At 39.4% G+C, this 20,041-nt stretch overlaps 1 protein-coding gene across 10 annotated transcripts in view; it reads right to left on the bottom strand.

Moving 5' to 3' along the window:
* TBC1D5 (TBC1 domain family member 5) overlaps positions 1-20,041 on the bottom strand; it is a 249,079-nt gene that overhangs the window by 80,064 nt on the left and 148,974 nt on the right. The window lies entirely within an intron of this gene.

Genomic DNA, 20,041 nt, shown 5'->3' with positions numbered 1-20,041 from the left:
TTATTTCCATCACTGAATTACATACATGGAGTAGCTATATAGTTTTCAGTTATCAGAAATGCCTCTTTTATTACTAATAATGTCTGTCATCAATGTATGTAAAAGCCTGTTTAAATTAATCCTGGGATACTACTACACTCTCATTAGGGAATGGATATTATCAGAAATCTGCATATATGCAAACAGAAATGAATTCAAAGATAAAAATACTTTACCCACATAAGATCTGCACTAAATCTAAGAATTCATTTGATGTAGCACATAGGGTGAAACTGATACTTCCAAAAGTTTGCTTAGATACCTTGCTTTTCCCAACTAGCAAAATTATCCCGTTCTCCTCATACAGAAACACAACTTCTTATTTCTAACACTGGGAAAGTACTCTGCGCTAGACTTAATCAGTCCGTTTTGCAACCAGCACTCAATAAGAAAACTCGTGAAGGAAGGATGAGGTACAAGTTAGGCTAGGCACAGTGGAATTTAACAAACAGATCAGGCCTTTATTACCAGCAAGCTCCATTATGGATTTGTGAGCTTTGTAAGCCAAGCTCCCCCAAGTATAATTAAAATTTTATTTATGTGTTTGTGACTGTTAACTTCATGTTGCCTCTGCTTGTCCCCCCGCTACCCACACACCCCAATGTGAAATGGCATGCAGAGTTTACAGCTGCAGAGTGCACAATGTGAAATTTATATCTAGACTAAAATATAAGAAAATGTTGGAAAAAATAATGAAGAAAACGTTGCCTATATTTTCAGTCAGCCTGTGCACACAACTAAGACAAGCTGTAAGATTGAAAAAGAGGTATATCGTAGTCAAAAGGGCAAAACATATTAAAATGGCATATTTTTCACTAGCAAGAATACTATTTATTACATGCTTATACTGTGAACCAGAAAAAGATTCAGTAACTGAGAAAGATGTAGCTTTTCTATATATACTTTGTGCTTCTTTTGAAATCTATTATTAATACAAATGTAGCAGGAAATGGTTTGCACCTTCAAACAAAGCTGTGTTGAAAAAAATCAATTTCTGTAAAAAAACAAGCATCTATACATAACTTCCACCATTTTTATTGTTCGCATTAACCCTTCCTGCGCTCAGTGAGGTAACCTTAATATACCCAACACTTTTTCATAAAACCTTAATCTAAGTAACCGTAGGGGGATCTCCTCTCCCCTTGAAAAACTGCAAATAAAGATGTCAGCTATTGAGTATATTTGTGGCGTCTCCAGCAGCTGCTGTTAAATACCAGCTGGTCTAGCTGATTAAAATTACCTCCGAGTTGGTATTATAAAGATGCCTGGGCAGCATTGCTGTATTAATGGATTATTGAGTGAGCGATGAAAACCTTGGCCAGCTGATGCGTTTTATTACAGATAGGCTTTATGATGTGTAATCACTGCAATTTTTACAACTGGAGAAAATAGGAGGGGGGGGCAACGAAAAAAACTCACAGAAACCAGTTTGACTGAGTATTTTTGCTATTCTGCTACCTAGCCGTCAGATCATTATTTCCTCTTTGAAAACTAAATCTGTATATTTGTGAAATTAGCACACATGAATGAATTCAGGGAATAGGAATCCCGTATATCATTCCTGATGTACATGAAAAAGACTGAGACTAACTTAACTGTGCGTGGATTTCAATCTTGCATTACCAGAGTCCAACTGGCTGCTTTTCAGTCACGTGATAACTGAATTTCCTTGTATTATTCACGAGGTGGGATACACACAAATACACCCCTTATTCGACAAAGCAGGCTGTATTTTTAGAGCCAATATATATAGCTTCTTCTCTCTCTGTCCTTCCCATAATTATCCCATGGTTTGTTTGTGATGATAATCATGCACTAGGAAAAAGAAAACCTGTTGACCTTTGCAGTGTATGAACATGAGTGTTAAATGGTGTAGTAAAATGTAGTTTACCCTGGGCACAGTGTGTTAGCCAAGAGCCCGTGAGAAAAATCAGTCTTACAAATGTCAGCTTGCTCTGAATAGCTACAAGAGACATACATAGCTCTTGATCCAAAAGAGTTGCTGATGTACATGGAAGGGAACCATGCATGTAGACAGGGATTTCTTGACTGGTTTTGCCAATTTGGAACGTTTGAGGAAACTGATCTTTGCACATTCCTACACAAAATGACCCGATCTACACCTGTCAAATGAATGCAAGTTTTGGAACACAGCCATTTGCAGGATTTCACACTTTCCCAACTGTTGCCACATAATTCTCAGCAGTTTGAAATGTACCAAAATGCACATATTTTGGGAGAAAACATACATTAAAATATTTAAAAATTAGGTATTAACAGTCTCTCTCCCTCTTTCTCTATATATGAGATTTTCTGCTAAAAATTGCAGATTAATATGAAAACAGAACAGAATTATGAATAAAAACACACAGAAGTGACATGGACTTGAAACAGGAATTCGGCCACTCTTGCTGCCAATAATGCAAGTTACTTAAAAATATAATCAGTGGTAATTCTACAGACATTTTATTTCCCTAAAAAAGAAAAGCAGCAGAATTGAATGTACAAGAATACACTGTATATAGAACGAACAGAGACTTTTTGGCATTTGAGTAATTTGTTCTGATACCTACCTATAATTAAGCCTACTAGTTTAAATAATAATTTCTAGCAGTATAGCCTTTACAGACAGTGAAACAGAAATAAAAGCAAATAGGGTGGGAACACAGTATTTTCAATGGTAAAACATTTTGTACATGGTGCAACTCAGCTGCACCTTTTGCTCACTGTGCAACAGAACAAGGTTCTGGAAACTACCTGTAAAGTACTTAGTGCTTTTTTAAATAAACGAAAAGCTTTAGTTGTGAATACAAATGTGGGTTTGTATTATACAGGGGGCCTGAAATGTTTAGGTAACCTCTGCTTAAAGGATTGGCATTTATGCTTACTATGCAGTTGTGCAATTAATTATTCCAAAACAGTATTTGCTAAATGGGCCTTTATGAAAAGTCAACATGCTTTGTATTTCTCTGCTAGGAAGCTTGCTCACACATTAGAGGAAAGCCATGTCACAGATGCTAGTTGACATTAATTTCATATTCTTTGACACGGGCAACTCGTATCATCTTATGAATGACAAACTGTCAATGGGTGGGGAGGATTGCTCATTATAGTGCAGTCTTAACTACCTTTTTACAGGCTATGAAGAAACACACCTGCCAGTTTGCCTTAGTGTCTTCCTGGGGCATGAGAATAGTGTTTTTACAGCAGCAGTTAGTGCATTATAACTAAGTGAAATAATCTTGACGTGTCGTAGATTTTCTAGCTAATGTAAATATGAACTGATAATGCCACATACCCGAAAAGCTACCATCCACATTTGGTACACCAAAGCATCTAGGAAGATCTTCCTTGGCTTCCAGGCTCGGACACCAGCTTAAGCTTCAGGACCAGTACATCGCAGACTACTTTATAGATTGCTCATGTGTGCTGCACATATCCAGCAGTGCTCCTAGGTTGCTGCACATTCAGCCTCTGGGCTCTTTCAGCAAGTCTCCATGCCTAGCATACTTCTTTGTAGCATTCCGCTCTACTTCATGTTCCCTCAAAGCCTCTGGTGGAACAGTTTCCATAAATCCTTCTATACACAACTTCCGGTCTTCTTAGCCCTGACTGTTTGGTTCCCATATAGCTCAGTTGGTAGAGCATCTCAAGGTTGTAGGTGTTGGACTAAAGTACCCTCATAATCCCTTCCAACTCTGCAATTCTATGATATCCATTTGAAAGCTCTACTCTGTTTTTTATGTTGATGTTTCATTCATTTTCTTGCAGTGAGAGCTTCATGCTGAGCTTGCATATTAGCAGTGTTCATGGCTTTGAACACTAGCAGAAACCAAGTTGGGTCTGATGGTCCCCTGTAACAGATCTAATGTGTTTACAGATATTATACACACGTTGTATAAAGCATACCATGCTATCACTGAGAAGAAAAGGGCAGAGATTTGAACCACTACATTCAGAGACGACAAAGAATCTAAAAGCCCGTGTTAGCATCAAAAGGACTGGCAATGTCATAAATACCTATGTTATATTTTATAGTGCATTAAATGCATGGTTTTAAAACAACATTCAGTAACAATTTACAATTAAAACGTATTGGAAAACTGGGAAAACTGCCATTTGTTTTTGTTTCTTCTGATGTGGATAGCCCCCGTTCCTCAAACTGTATGGCTGTTACCTAGGAAACTGCCTGGAAGCAATATAATTGGATGGATTTTCAAAGTGATTGTCAGAATTGTGGGCAGAGTTTCAGGTGGAAGATCCATGGTGCTATCATGGCCTAAGTTCAAATTTGTCCTGTAAAAAATTACAATATCAAAAACTCTTTCTAAGCAGCTCAGATGAGAGATTCTGCAATCATCATCTGAAAAAATACCAAGCAGGCAGAAATGTGTATTTATGTACTGTAGTAGAAGGTTACTAAAAGATCCAATAAGAAAAAAACAAAACACTGCCTTGCAGATGTGTATAAAATGAACCATTTGCGGTTAAAAGGAAGTGCCAAATTAATTGCATGCAACCCATTTGTTACTTCGCCATTTCATTTGCCTTGATACCAAAATATTTAATTTTGTATTATTTTCTCTCTCAAGTTGCTTTCCATTTTTCATACTTTTTTTTTGGAAATGGTGGTGTTTGCATATTTAGAGCCACAACAAGATCATATAATTTCATTTATATTTCTATAGGGCATAATCTAGAAATTATATAGGATCTCATCTCTTGTAGCAATGTGTAAACAAAGCAAGAGCCAGCTAAAAGGAAAGGAAGAACAAGAAAAATCTGTCATGAACCTGCATCTAAAAAGGTATAATTTGACTATGTCAAAGTGTTTTCTGATCAATATATCTCCTCTTCAATAACACGGCTTACTTTTATTTTTAGAACCTGAAGTAAAAAACGAAACGAAACAAGAACAATCAAATCAGATTTCAAGGCTAACATAAGTTTGCCAGCAAATATATGTGCCTATAAGTTACTTTTAAACAAATCAGTAAGTTGTGATTCAATAGTTAACAGGTAGATTTAATATTTCCAAAGAGGAGTTTCCCCTCTTCATTGCTTTATTAGCATCCAGCAAGGGGTATCTCTGATTCACTATTTCATGGTCATCCAAAGCTGTGATGTTACTTGGGCCACCAAGGCAATCATTATCTTCGTGAAAAGAGTAGGGAGAGGAGGCCCATCTGAAGGAGATGGCTTTGTATTGGAAATGGTGGGGTCCTATGGGAAACTGGAGGTATTTGTGGCAGCTTGGGTGGAAAAGAATGAGGAGGTATACATCCTGTAGGTCCATGGAAATAAGTCTTTGATGTGGAGGGATTTCTTGGCTGAATAAAGGGAATTCGTCTTGAATCCTTTTCTGAAGACCACCTGTTAATTGAGTTACTTGAGATCCAGGACCAGAAGTGTTGGTCCTTGTTTGACATGATGAAGAATATAGAATGGATGCCAAAGCAGAACTCTACTGGAAGTACCTGTTCTATGGCTCCCATGCTGAGAAGGTATTGTATGCAATCCCACGCAATGCAATTTTGTCTGGGGCAAGTGACACTGGTGATGATCCTGTACCCCTGTGATATAATGTTGAGAAACCAGTGGTCTGCAGCTATATCTTGCCAGGCATTGATGAATGTCTGGAGCCTACCCACACCTGTCTGATACTTGTGTCATTGTTTCCATTTACTGGTGTACCGGGTGGGTGGGGTTTGGAGGACCCAAACTTGTTTCCCTGTCATCATCTGGGAGAGTGGCGGTGCTTGTTCCAGGATGGCTTAGACTTGTAGTTGTGGTGCCTGCAGTCTAGTGGTAGTTCCAAAAGAACTAATTCGCCTGGTAAGATGTATAACATGTAGAGTAGCACCTGACATCTTGTTAAGTGACCAGGACCTTCATCTACAGAGCTGCTCCAGGGCCTTTTCACCAAACAGTTTCCACCTACAAAGGGTGCTGTGGAGAAATTGATATTGTATGTTTTGTCTGTTTCCCAGTGTTTCAGTCACTGCGACCTGCAAGTTCCCATGCCTGCTGCCATTGAGCACACTGTGAATTGGGTGAAGTCCAAGGTGGCTTCTGCCACAAATGCCGCTGACCTGGATATTTTGAGTAGTGTCTTGTAGACACAGTTGGGATCCTGATTCGGGTTTGCAATGTGGTCTTCAAGAGGTCAATGATCTCAGTATCCAGGATTTGATAATTGTTGGTTATTTGGACCAACTTTTTGTATTGTGTGGGAGCATCTCATCCTGTTTTAGTGATTCTCTTGAATAGGCCTCATGCTGGTACAAATTTAGAAGAAGGTTGGGTCTCAGGAAACACCACTGCCCCCTTGGAAGGAGAGGGGGTAGGTTCAGATGACTTAGCATTAAGGTCTACTGCTGCTCCTGAGCAACAGAGGTGTGGCATATTATGAGCGTCTTGAAATAAGCAATGAGATAGCTGTTTGTCCACCACAGAACTACCATTCCATTCCCTTTCTTCCACATCCTGAAATGCAAAGAGGTCGGACCCTATGGAGGATATTGCCCAAGAGCCGTCAGTTTCCCCAGTATTGGTAGATTGTAATGTGATCACTGCTTATTTAACTTATATGCAGAATTCATCATGTGAAAGGCTGGGCTGGATGAATCCCAAGCCGGAATTAAGATTGCCGGAAGAAATATCAACAACCTCAGATATGCAGATGACACAACCTTGATGGCAGAAAGTGAAGAGGAATTAAAGAACCTTTTAATGAGGGTGAAAGAGGAGAGCGCAAAATATGGTCTGAAGCTCAACATCAAAAAAACGAAGATAATGGCCACTGGGCCCATCACCTCCTGGCAAATAGAAGGGGAAGAAATGGAGGCAGTGAGAGATTTTACTTTCTTGGGCTCCATGATCAGTGCAGATGGTGACAGCAGTCACGAAATTAAAAGACGCCTGCTCCTTGGGAGAAAGGCGATGGCAAACCTAGACAACATCTTAAAAAGCAGAGACATCACCTTGCCAACAAAGGTCCGTATAGTAAAAGCCATGGTTTTCCCAGTAGTGATGTATGGAAGTGAGAGCTGGACCATAAAGAAGGCTGATCGCCGAAGAATTGATGCTTTCGAATTATGGTGCTGGAGGAGACTCTTGAGAGTCCCATGGACTGCAAGAAGATCAAACCTCTCCATTCTTAAGGAAATCAGCCCTGAGTGCTCACTGGAAGGACAGATCATGAAGCTGAGGCTCCAATACTTTGGCCACCTCATGAGAAGAGAAGACTCCCTGGAAAAGACCCTGATGTTGGGAAAGATGGAGGGCACAAGGAGAAGGGGACGACAGAGAATGAGATGGTTGGATGGTGTTCTTGAAGCTACTAGCATGAGTTTGATCAAACTGCGGGAGGCAGTGGAGGACAGAAGTGCCTGGCGTGCTCTGGTCCATGGGGTCACGAAGAGTCGGACACGACTAAACGACTAAACAACAACAACAACAACAATGTGATCACTGCAGATGGTGACAGCAGTCACAAAATTGAAAGACACCTGCTTCTTGGGAGAAAAACAATGACAAACCTAGACAGCATCTTAAAAAGCAGAGACATCACCTCGCCGACAAAGGTCTGTATAGTTAAAACGATGGTTTTCCCAGTAGTGATGTATGGAAGTGAGAGCTGGACCATAAAGAAGGCTGATCTCTGAAGAATTGATGCTTTTGAATTATGGTGCTGGAGGAGACTCTTGAGAGTCCCATGGACTGCAAGAAGGAAGCATGCAGCAAGGATTAGGCAAGGAGGGCAGCGGTGGATCTGCCTACTTCCAATAATATGCAGCCAAGCAGGGCTTGTGTATGTCCTTTGTGAGTTGGAAGCCCACTGGTGTTGTGCCAGGAATGGGTGTGGTAAAGGCCTGGGTCCCTGTTTGAGGAGACAATGGAGAGGAAGCTGAAGTATCTTCAAAGCCCCTAATTTGTCCTCCTCAGAGGGTAGCAGAGTGGGTGGGTTGTAGTTGAGCTGGGTCTACAATGCACAAGTGGTTTGTTTTTTTCATATTTGATGTGCCAACCCTTCAATCACTTGCTGGTTGAGGTTGTTTCGCGGCTGGCCTTTGCAATGCCGAAAGAAACATCCTGTTTGACTGAAAACTGGAGTATGGATTTTACTGGCCATCCAGGCTGAACCCACAGGGTATTGGAAGAGATTTCATGCCTGAGTCAGTCACTGCACTCTGTCAGGTAGGTGGAGGGAGAGGTGGCTATGACCTTACCGGTTCTCCAAGGTGGTGAGCTCTCCTGGCCTCGTCCTGCTGCTAGGCTGCTTTCTCTTTTTGGTGGCCTTGTGGACTGCTGTGGAGTCAGTGTCACTGGTAGAGGCTGGTCTGAAACATCTTTGTTTGATAAGCGGCTGGAGGGGTGACTGTGTTGGAACGGCCATACGCAACCTTCAAGAGGAAGAGGTGGGTTCCTAGGTCTCAGCTGGGCCTGCTTCAGTGGGTTGTACCTGTCTAGCTCACAATCTAGAATCTACATTTGCCATGTGACCGGGATAACAGAGCCATGAGGATGTGGAGAGGCCACAGCGACAGTCTTCTTCTCTGATTGGGCTGAAATCCCAACACTTTGGGGTTAAGGTGCATGTCCAGGAGCAAATCAGTGAGGCTACAAAGGTGTCATGGCAGAAACCCCCTGAGAATGATTTTTGGGGTCTTTTTTTCCTTGTTTGAGGAGGAGAAAAGGAATTAGGAAAGGATGTGATTAAAACAGAAAAGGGTGGGAGGTATTCTGTCTCTTTAGAGAAGGGAAGACTATATGGAAAGAAGAGTACAAAAACAATGGGTACAGGAGAAAAGTAAAAAATATATAGTTTAAAGGAGAAGTAGAATAAACAATCCTAAAGATGAAGAAAAGTGTGGTAACAAAGGGCAATGTGACTGGATCATTGGAAGGCAAGAGCAAAAACTGAATGGGAGCCGCCTACTTCCCAGGAAGTTCTTCTCCTGCCTTCATCCACCAGGTGGAGCCAAACCCCCTATGATGTCAATGGGAAAACTTTATTAAATGTATAAGGATGAGCCCAGGAAACACTTCTATGAAATGGCTGCATTGGCTTCATGGAGCAATTCTGTACATGTCTATGCAGTAGTAAGCTGCACTGAATTCAGTGGGGCTTACTTACTTGACTTAATTTGCCAGAATAGGCAATACATCGAGGGTTTCATATAATTCTTCAAGATTTTTTTTCCAGCTGGCATCTACTCTGCTTTCATAGAAAGCAATATCATTGCAGGTAAAATTCAAAACATTTGATAATTAAGGGAAAAGATAACTAGTAAATATCAGCCCACAAAAAAAAAATTCATTTCAACTTGTGTTTTTAAAATAGCTTTAGAGCCATCATTTTTGTGTTTAATGCATGGGTTGTACACATAATATAGTAAGAATCTTTACCACTGGGAGCAATAACAGTAATTTTAACAAATTATTCCTTTTCATTACAATATGGTATTTTAACTGTTTGTATTAAGTTTCTCTGCATCTTTCAATCAATCAGTTATACTGATGGGCCTGCCTGTATTTCCATAGTAACGTCTCAAGCTCATGTAAGTAAATATTTTCGTACATACTGTTAAATTATTAGCACATTGTATGCATCAAAGCTGAAAGATAATACAGAGTTAAGTTTTGCAAAGTTTATTTATTGATCTGTAAGAACAATCCCAGTTAAATTACCATAAACCTCAACATCACAACAACTGCTAATCCAGCTAATAGGAATTAAGGGACATAGAAGATACATAATAAGCATCTGGGGGATATAGAATTTATCCCATGAGTGCAGTAAAGGAATCATAATTTAAGAGTGCTGAAGCCCTTGTGCATCATGAAGGTCCTTCCTCACAAGTGACATTAATTGCATAGCCCACAGATGCTTATTATGCATTCTAGATCACTGCAAAGAAAAATATTCATTTAAAATGTAAAGGTTTAATGCTATTTTAAGTATAATGCAACACAGCTGCTTGGTGATGTCACAGGCAAGGCTGAATAACATAATTCTGAAGCACCATTTAGAAGCTCACCACTGGCATAAAAGGTATATAAAAGCACACCTCAAATGTTTAGCAAAGGATGACACACACTTGTTTTTCGCATATGAAAAATGTGACTGCAGGACGTCTCAACAGTGTTTGCAGTAGGCCTCACCAGAACATACTGCAGTTTATATTTATAATGACCCTGTACATGAAGCACACTGAATAGGCAACACGGTTGTGCAGACCTGAAAAACTGGTCTTATGCCTCCCACTGTCACCTGAATGTGTTGTAAGATGTCTTTTTAGAAAAGAACAAGTTATTCTTATTAATAAGCTTCTGGGGGCATATTTTAGCAAAACAAATTAAGTTCTCTAACATATTGTTTTAACCATACTAATACAAGCACATAGCTGGGTTGTCTAGTGAAGATTTCCTGCAGGCAGTAAGCCGGTTCTTTTATGTAGTGAGGGTTGAGGGTCACATCCTGCAGCAGTCTTCCTCGACCTAGTTCTCTCTGGATATTTTGGAACACAACTCCTATAATTCCCAGCCACTATGTCAATGGGCCAGGCATGATGGGAGTGGGAGTCCAAGATATCTCAAGTGCCCAATGTTTGCCCTGCATAATGATTTCCTCTTCTTGGAGTGAAACCGCAGGTCAGTGAAACACACTTACACACGTCGCTACATAACCATGGCAATAACAAATGTCAGAAGGCGGTGCCAATGCTGGGATGGTTGTGCTAAGCCTCTTCAGAGTTTTTGGCATATCTGCATCTGATTCCCATAAATACAGATCCTTCCCATACACAGTCTTTGTTGAGATAATTTTTTGATGCCGATTTAAAATCCTCTCTCTGCCACTCATGATCATAGCTCAACTGTGCAGTCTGTAAGTTTACTCTAGGATAACGGAGTAGTGCTGGGCTGGTATTTTCAACCAACAACAGCCACACACACACACACACACACACACACACACCAAAAAAAACACACACCCCAACACGAGTCATTAGTAAGCACAGTTAGCACGTGCTGGCTGTCAATTAGTGTGGAAACATCCCTAATTACCCCCAAACTGATCCAAACTAATTTGCAGGCAAAAGCTGTGTACCCTTAGAGATGGTTTTAAGTTTGTCAACACTTGGGAAACACAACTTACATTCACTTCAATCAGGTTATCCCTTCCCACAATTGCAAACACAATCCTGTATTGTTCTGCTCCTTGAATGTGGCGGCAGATACTCTTAAGCGGTACTGAGATTCCTAGTTGGTGCAGTATTGGTCTTAAGAAAGTTTTACTCTAGTGCAGAACAGATACTGAAGGTTTAAATACTTTTGCTCTCAGTTTGACTAAAGCAGGCTCCTCATTAAAGTTTCTATCCTGACAGATGTGGAAAAGGGAAACTTGCTCCCCCCCCCCCGCAAGATTAATGAAAACCATTGTGTGACTCACCCATTCTAAATGGTAGCACAATTTACGATACTGCTTTCACAGAGCAGGATTCCCCCCCCCCCATTACATATGCTCTTTGTTTACACTGACGTGTGATTATTCAAACCCAACAATACATGCTGCAAAAAAATGAACTGACGACAATCGTACAGATCTCCATTCCTAGTTCTATAAAAGGACTGGAATATATTTCTCAGTCTATAAATGTTAAAAATTATTATCATAATAATTTACTGTATAAAAGCAAATTTAAATAAGATTAAACATATTTACATAATATCAAGGCTTTAGTAACACACATTTTTAATATGCAATTCAGATTTAAAACAGAGTTACTGTTTTGAAAAGCTTACTCTTAAATTACAAATTTGCAGTATTTCTCCTAGGAGATTTACTGGTCCTAATATGTTCAGGAGAGATTTCCTTGACTATCTTAACTTTATAAAGTGATTGTGGATGCAAATCTACATCCTGTGGACGATAGTGGTGAAACTCTTAAGTGATTTCTAGGGTACGTTACCCCCCAATATGATCCTTTCCATTTATGGGATTGTGAAGAGAAATGTGTGAACTGGAATGAACATTTAACAACATACAGTACCCAGTAGTCATTTCCAAGAAAATGCCTGAAAACGTGCATTCTTTCTCCTCCCATGTGAACAGACTAGATCACATTGAAGTTTATCCACACAATCGCATGCATTGGGGGGGGGGGGAAAGGTAACTAGTCTGCACATACAAATCTTCACTGTATTATCTTTAAGTCTAAACCTGAAGGGCTGTAGTGATCCTATTTCCAGGGTACTAAATGGATTGCCATATAATTATCCTGACAAATCTTCCACTTTATTTCATTTATATTTGCGCAAGCCAAAATAGTGTCAACCCTGTATTACACATATAACTGTTTTCTTCATTCTGCAAAGATCCACCCAATTCATTTATGCTTCTGATTCTTTGTAGGAAAAAAATATTTATCAAAATATCCTTTTTGAATATGGAGCTAGACTGATCTTCATTTTAGGTTGGGCTAGAGGAAAAGAAATGAATGAATGGACCTTGCTTACCTATAACAACAGTTCTGATGAGGTCCATTTAATTCAGCATCCTGTTTGCCTATAATGACCAACAATATGCAGTTCTTCTAAATACACATGCAAGGATATAAGGCTGCATCCTTATACATTGGCTTGTTGCTCATCTTAGCCCAAAGTGGTCACTTAGATTGACCTACTTGTTACCCAACATACTGCTTGCTTATCACTAGCTAAGCACAGCTACATTAGAAATCATTTAAAGCAGTCTTAGGATATAGCAAGTATCTATATATGTTGTTAAAATCATTCTGCAGCCACAAGAGTGAAGTTCCTAAAAGTTCTAACTCCTACTATGGTTTGGAAAAAACTGAGGTCAAAACTATGAATTATCCTTTTATAGTATGCTTCCCTAGCATTAACTCTGTGTGCGAATGAAAGAGACATTCATTCTAGCAGCCTATGACCAGCTTTCACCCCGTGCATGTATGCTGGCGGCATACATCTTCTAAATCACAACAGTCCTCAAAGTAAAAATTAAGTTTCATGCAACTTTGATTCTTTTACTGCTTCCAAAACAATACTATCAGATTGTGGCAAACAATTCCATTATAACTGGATTAAAGATATATGTTTTAAGGAACTTATTTCCTTATTTGCCTTTTTTGTGCAATATGACCCACAAATCTCACGTAACTCCTTTTATGTACATCTGTTTTGTTATTTCTTTTTTCACACTAGCAGTCATATACAGTGGTACCTCGGGTTATAGACGCTTCAGGTTACAGACTCCACTAACCCAGAAATGGTACCTCGGGTTAAGAACTTTGCTTCAGGATGAGAACAGAAATCGCGCGGCAGGGGTAGCGGGAGGCCCCAGTAGCTAAAGTGGTACCTCAGGTTAAGAACAGTTTCAGGTTAAGAACGGACCTCCAGAACGAATTAAGTTCTTAACCCGAGTGTCAGGGAACTGCCATCGGAAGGAAGGGAGGTGAAAGGGCTCACACACTCAGCAGCTGAAGAGGGAACCAGTAGGGGGAGAGGAGGTGAGCTGAGGGAAAGTGAGCTGGAGGGATGGCTCAGAGACACTTCCAGCGAAAACAGTGGGGAGGTTTCAGGACCTCCTGTAGGGACACCCACTCCTCGCCGGAAACTGTCACGCAGAGAGTCCAGAAGACGTGTTTCCGTTAAGGAGCTTTTATGTTGGAAGCGATTCCGAAAGCAACCACTGTCGGAATCTGCTAGCGACTGACGGAGCCATGTTTAAGGGGCTCCGTTACAGACAGAGGTTTGCAAACGTGACCAAACTCTGAGGGACTTGGATTTTACGCACAAGCAGCTCATCGTCCCATCACACCGAGGTACCACTGTAACATCATTCCTGGGTAGATTAGTAGAAGGATCCATTCTTGTGGCGATCAGTACTGTAAGATTACTATGCTACCTTGTGCAGTCACATCAAAGATAACAATTCAAAGAGTAGCAAAAACAGTCTTCCAAATATCCTGGAATATATTTCTTGAATATTCATAATAAAAACTCACATGGCCAAAGGTCTTCATCTAGTCCAGATTTTCACTTTAATTTCCAGTGCTTAGCAATGTTAAAGTTGGCAGTCTTTTCACCCCCAGGACATTTTGACAAGAGGTGCTATGAAAGTTTACTTGCCAGGCATCTATTCCGACTATATGTTACTTTCAGCACTTGAGACTGAAGGCACATCACCTGCATCTAGGAGTAACATGACAAATCTGTATTCTATCCTCACAGCTACTCAGTTCTATTCATTAACATCTCAGCATATAATTAAGTGGCAAGAGAATAGAACTCAAATGGATACTTCCCATTTCTCAACCCATCTTTCATCCTACTTATATACCAATCACTTTTGACACCATATGCAGGAAAGCAAATTACTGAACAAAGTCTAAATCCATATTTAAGCTAAAGTGGATCAAGAATATCAATTACATTATCTCTTTTCATCTGACACACACGAGCCCTCCGCTGCACAAAAGGCTAAAGGAAGCATACCTGATAGAATTTAGAATACATACAGATTCTGTGACTAAATTATAACAACCTATAAAGGCAATATAAATATTCTGAGTAATTTGTGGGTTTGCTTGGCTTTACTAACAATTAGTTACGACAGCTAACCGAAACCTCCATATGCAGAGACAGTGTATTTTTGAATGCCAGTTGCTGCGGACAGGATTTGCAAGCTTCCTAGAATGACTGACTAGAGACTGCTGGAAACAGAGTACAGTGGTACCTCGGGTTACATACGCTTCAGGTTACATATGCTTCAGGTTACAGACTCCGCTAACCCAGAAATAATACCTCAGGTTAAGAACTTTGCTTCAGGATGAGAACAGAAATCATTCTCTGGAAGCGGCGGCAGCAGGAGGCCCCATTAGCTAAAGTGGTTAAGAACAGTTTCAGGTTAAGAACGGACCTCCAGAACGAATTAAGTACTTAACCTGAGGTACCACTGTACAGGCAACTCCCCATTTACATGCGTTCTGTTTGTGTGAGACTGAGCACACGTGCAGCGCCAGTTTAGTGATCCACTGAGGAGCTTACTTTATACTTCTCATGTGTCTATTCTGCAGCACAGACACAATGCAACACTTTGGTTTCAAAACACTGCCTTCACTTTTTGAAGTAAATAATAATAATCATTCAGAACATACAATAGCACGGGGGAAAACAGCACAGACTGGTTCACTTAACAGCTCCCTTCAAACTTCTCCTGTAGCTGTGTACAACACCTGCCCTCGTGTTTGTACTACAAGTGCTAGCAACAGTACAAGGCACAAAGTGGCTCGCAATAATTACTTTGCACTATAACTTATTAGATTTAAGGGTCAGAGAAATTAACATTTAAATACCATTTAATCTAGGGCATTAATCATTGTTAGCTCATATAACTGTACAATTACACTGAATATTCAATCTGTCAGCATTTTATAGGGTCTAATCCTTTCATTGACTTTTATTTCATCTGGAAGTAAGACATCTATGCATTTTTATAAGCAGATCATTTTATAAACACAAAGGAGCAAAATGGCATGTAAAAAGATGGTTTTACAAATACTGCAGATATGGTAGTTTGGGTACCTTATCTATATGTGCATCTTTTGATAAATTGAGACCTTTGACTGAGGCTCTGCTCTGCAAACCCTCAGCATCTTAAAGTATGCACATGGGGTTGTGGGAAATGACGTTTTCAGCCATTGTGTCCAGGCTTTTGTACCCTCTTCACAGAGATGTCCACCTGTTTCCTCTCTCCTTACCTTCTGGCACTGTCTAAATATTTTTCGTTTGTTTGCAGACACAACAGCTATTATGCCCTTTGCTTGTTCTACTGGCTTTATCTTCATCTGTTTTTAAAATTGTTTTTATTACATTTCATTGGTTTTTAGGCGCATTTTGGTATTTATTTTTGTTGGCTGCTATGAATGCTTCCAAAGCAGGAAAATGGGATATAATTGTTTTTTAAAAAGGATGAATCGCTGCACTTATGCCAAGCGCAAGGCCCAACTAGCTCTTTCAAGTAAAGTGGGTGGCTAAAGCCAAACTCTTCCTCGCAATTTGACTTTGCATACACAAACCTTGGCATGGTGCAGGATGCTCAGATACTGTGCTAACCTATGTTTCCCACCATCCCATCTCACTCTCTTTTGTATTCCCTCACTGTTGATCATGCTCCTTTGCTCACTTGGTAGTTCTGCAAGGATGCCTACGCTTATCTTGATGATAAGCAGCAGAACTCCCATACAGATGCCAGCCAAAGTAAATGATGTAGAAGTGAAAGGGCTGACGCCACTGATCTCCACAGGCCAGTGTCCCATTTATGTGTATATGCCTTTCTTTAAAGGTAAAGGTAATATGTAAAGGACCCCTGGATGGTTAAGTCCAGTCAAAGGCTACTATGGGGTTGCAGCACTCATCTTGCTTTCAGGCTGAGGGAGATGACATTTGTCTACAGACAGCTTTCCGAGTCATGTGGCCAGCATGACTAAACCGCTTTTGGTGCGCAGAGGAATGTGACAAATGCCAGAGTGCACAGAAACGCTGTTTACCTTTCGGATGCAGCAGTACCTATTTATCTACTTACACTGGTGTTCTTTCGAACTGCTAGGTTGCGGGGATTCGAACTGCTGACCTTCTAATCAGCAATTTACCTAGGATAAGTGTGCTTGGTTGAAGGAAGACAAACCAACCAACAAACAAGCAAATAGCTGTTCTCTCCCTTAACATGCCCTTTGCATAGCACTATTGTTTTCATCATACTATATTTTTTATCATACTATATTGTAATAGCAACAAAAGCAGTCTTCAAGCCATATGGAGTTTATAAGGAGACGCACATCTGTCAACATTGTTAATTTAAATCCAGCCTAAATGGATAGAGGCTACACAAGTGATTCATTGAGCTTTATAAGCCCGTAACATAATGAATGGATGGCTTCATTTCACTTTTGTATTCGACCTACTACATTTGTTAACTATTTTTTGGTGATTTGATGGGGAAGGGATAGCAAAAACCTTCTCAATGTTAGGAGTCCTGTGTTTTTGTGACAGTACTTGGGACAACAAAGACATTTGGTCAAATCTAACCTTGAGTGGCAAACGCCACAGAAACTCACTAGTATATATTAAGGAAGGAAGGAAAGAAAGAGGAGAGGCTTCATTCAGATAAAGTGTGCAGATTGGAGAATGTCTGTCTCACCCTGATATTATAAAAACCATGAAGAACTACAGCCATTTGGGCATATAAGCCACACATTAAAAAAAAAAAAATACACACACCTGAATAACCTAAGATTGGTCAATAAGCAACAATTTCCCATACCAATGCTCAGCAAAGACACATAATCAAACACATGTTTCAGCACCATGATTTAGTAAGTTTTTGCAGTTTTTTAAACTGCTTATTGTTCATGGTTTGATTGGAAGGTACTGTTTTTGATTTATGCTAGCCCCTTTTGGCTCTTAATCTTTGTAAGTCAGTCAGAGACTTTTCTGCAGCAAGCAGTGAATCAATCAATCAATCAATCAAATAAATAAATAAATAAATAGTAACAACTTGGAATTCCAGCTTTCCAGGATGCAATTTTGCAGAGAAAAATCCAGAGTTTATGTATGATCAGAATACAAATCAACAATTTGGTGCATTAGTACAAGTGGACCATTTCTTTTTTGGGCTGTATTAATCACTTCATATCCAAGACCCTGGAAGCAGTAATTTTGTTCTTGGCACCATTGGTTAAGATACCTCTCAGAATAGCAGTCTCAGATCTGGGTGCTACAGTTCAAGAAACATGGTGAAAGACTAGAAAATTAATATAAACATTTATCCCATATTAAGTCAAGCTGAAGGAATGTTGGCTGTACCCTCAGGAATTATTTGTTAAGGACGGAACTACATTCTTCAAGCATTTTGATGAATGACAGAAAGAGGCTGATGACAACTGTTCACGTCATCTACTAAGGGAAAGCATAAATGTAAATTTGGTATATTAGGGAAAAACCTATTTCAATCATCAACCATAAATGGCTTTGGGTGTTCTCTGTGAGGTGAGTTAGATTGGATCATCATTGCATTTGAGTCCTTCCCAACTCTTAAGAATTGTTCTAATTCCATATCCTTTCCTGTGATTCACAACTTTATCTTATGTTGTCATTGAATATACAAGCATGAAACGTTTCACAATATCTCTTTCCTCTTCCAGCCTGTTGGGTAGTAAATAGTTTTCTTTATACCAAATCTCTCTACACTAACAAAATTAAGGAGACCACTCAACTTAGTACTGGAAATTATTGGGGGGGGGGGAGTCTGACAGCACTAGAGACAAAAATAATTACAGTATGCTGATGTTTTATACCATTTGCACTTTTCAAATACTAGCACACAGTTATTAGAAAGAGAAAAGACCTAGGTATTTTTTCTCACTGCCAATATAGTGGGAACTGACATATCACTATGATATAAGTCTAACTGTTTTGACAGTACTACTGGTAAATTATTCCACAAGTTAAGATTCCAATTGACATTTTGTTACAGTGGTAGTCTACAGCAGATTCCAAAGGACTGTGCACTAATCTGCACATGAGGCTCTAGTTGGGAAATAATTGTTTTAGTAATCATGCTTGATAATATTTCTTCTTTTCATTTTTTCCACATTATGCTATTTATGGTAACTTGCAACCCATGGGCATAAGTTAGACCACAGATTACCACTATCTATCCCAACGTCATCTTCCCACATTGATCTGAATGTCTCCTTTACATTCTGCAGTTCTATTTCCCCTACTTCAGCACTGACCTCTTATGTGTATGCCTCCATATTACTAATGCATTATCAAAAAGTGACGGCAATAATTGTAAACCACTCATCAAACTGTGGTATACAATCATGATTTGCAAGACAAGCAAGTACCATAGTGTAATAATGCAGACATAGAGACAAACTATATTTTGCTATAAGCAAGAAAGGGAGGAGGTTATTGCAGCATGTGAATAGAGGACGGAGCATATGAGGGCCTGAAGTTTGGTCAAGGTTCATTCACATAACGTGAAAACATGCTTTGGCATTACAGAGGAACCAAGCATTTGTCTTGTGCCAGTTTGTCAGTGTTACACATTTTATATTTTAGCATTTTTAATCTGCCATAAATTGCATCCGCTGCAGTACATCTCTATTCATTTTTGTGCTCGTTGAAGCATTATTTGTTTCTTGCTTGTACATAGTTTATGTAAGTCTGATTAAGGTAGGTTCTAATATTGTTCTTGATGCATCTTATTCAACACTGTCTAGCCTGGGTTTCCAAAAGAGTGACATTTTGCTCTTGTGCCTTATTCTTAATGAAATGCTCCGAATGCAGAAAAGCTGGTAAATGTACAGTATATATAATACAGTATTTTTAAGTTTAAATATTGCAATGAAAGCAATATTTGTGAGAAAAATACATTATTTTATACTAAACAAGATAAACATTACTAGATATTAAGCATTCATAAGGGATGTAATCTATGTTCATTTATATTTTTTAGGGTGCTTTATTTGCAAAATTTGGAATATGAACAGTATCTATTAGTTAATGTAGCCATCTGTAGTCCTTTGCCGGAGGATAGGCAATGAGCAAGGTGAATTTATATGCTTCAAAAGAACACAGCTGGCTGACGCTAGAATTTCTTTCCTACACACTATGAAGATGTTTTTTACTAAGTAATAACAACAGAAGAAGGACAGCCTAATGTTTCCTTAAGATGAATAAATCTCCCCCAGTTTTGTAGAGTCTAGTCTATGTTGCCTAATTCAAAACTATATTTTAAAAAGATATGAAAATATCAAGAACTTGTTGAACACCTACAGGTACTATAGTCTCCTAATTATGTATTACCCCTATCATACTACTGAGAATGTCACTGGCCACAGTTCAAATGTCACTGGTTCCTATAATGAAACAGAAAAGCTGAAGCGTTAACAATTTAGCTTCTTTT

This window comes from Podarcis bocagei (genome assembly GCF_964188305.1).
Source record: "Podarcis bocagei genome assembly, chromosome: 12".
Lineage (NCBI taxonomy): Eukaryota > Metazoa > Chordata > Lepidosauria > Squamata > Lacertidae > Podarcis > Podarcis bocagei.
This window is presented reverse-complemented; position numbering and strand designations above follow the sequence as displayed.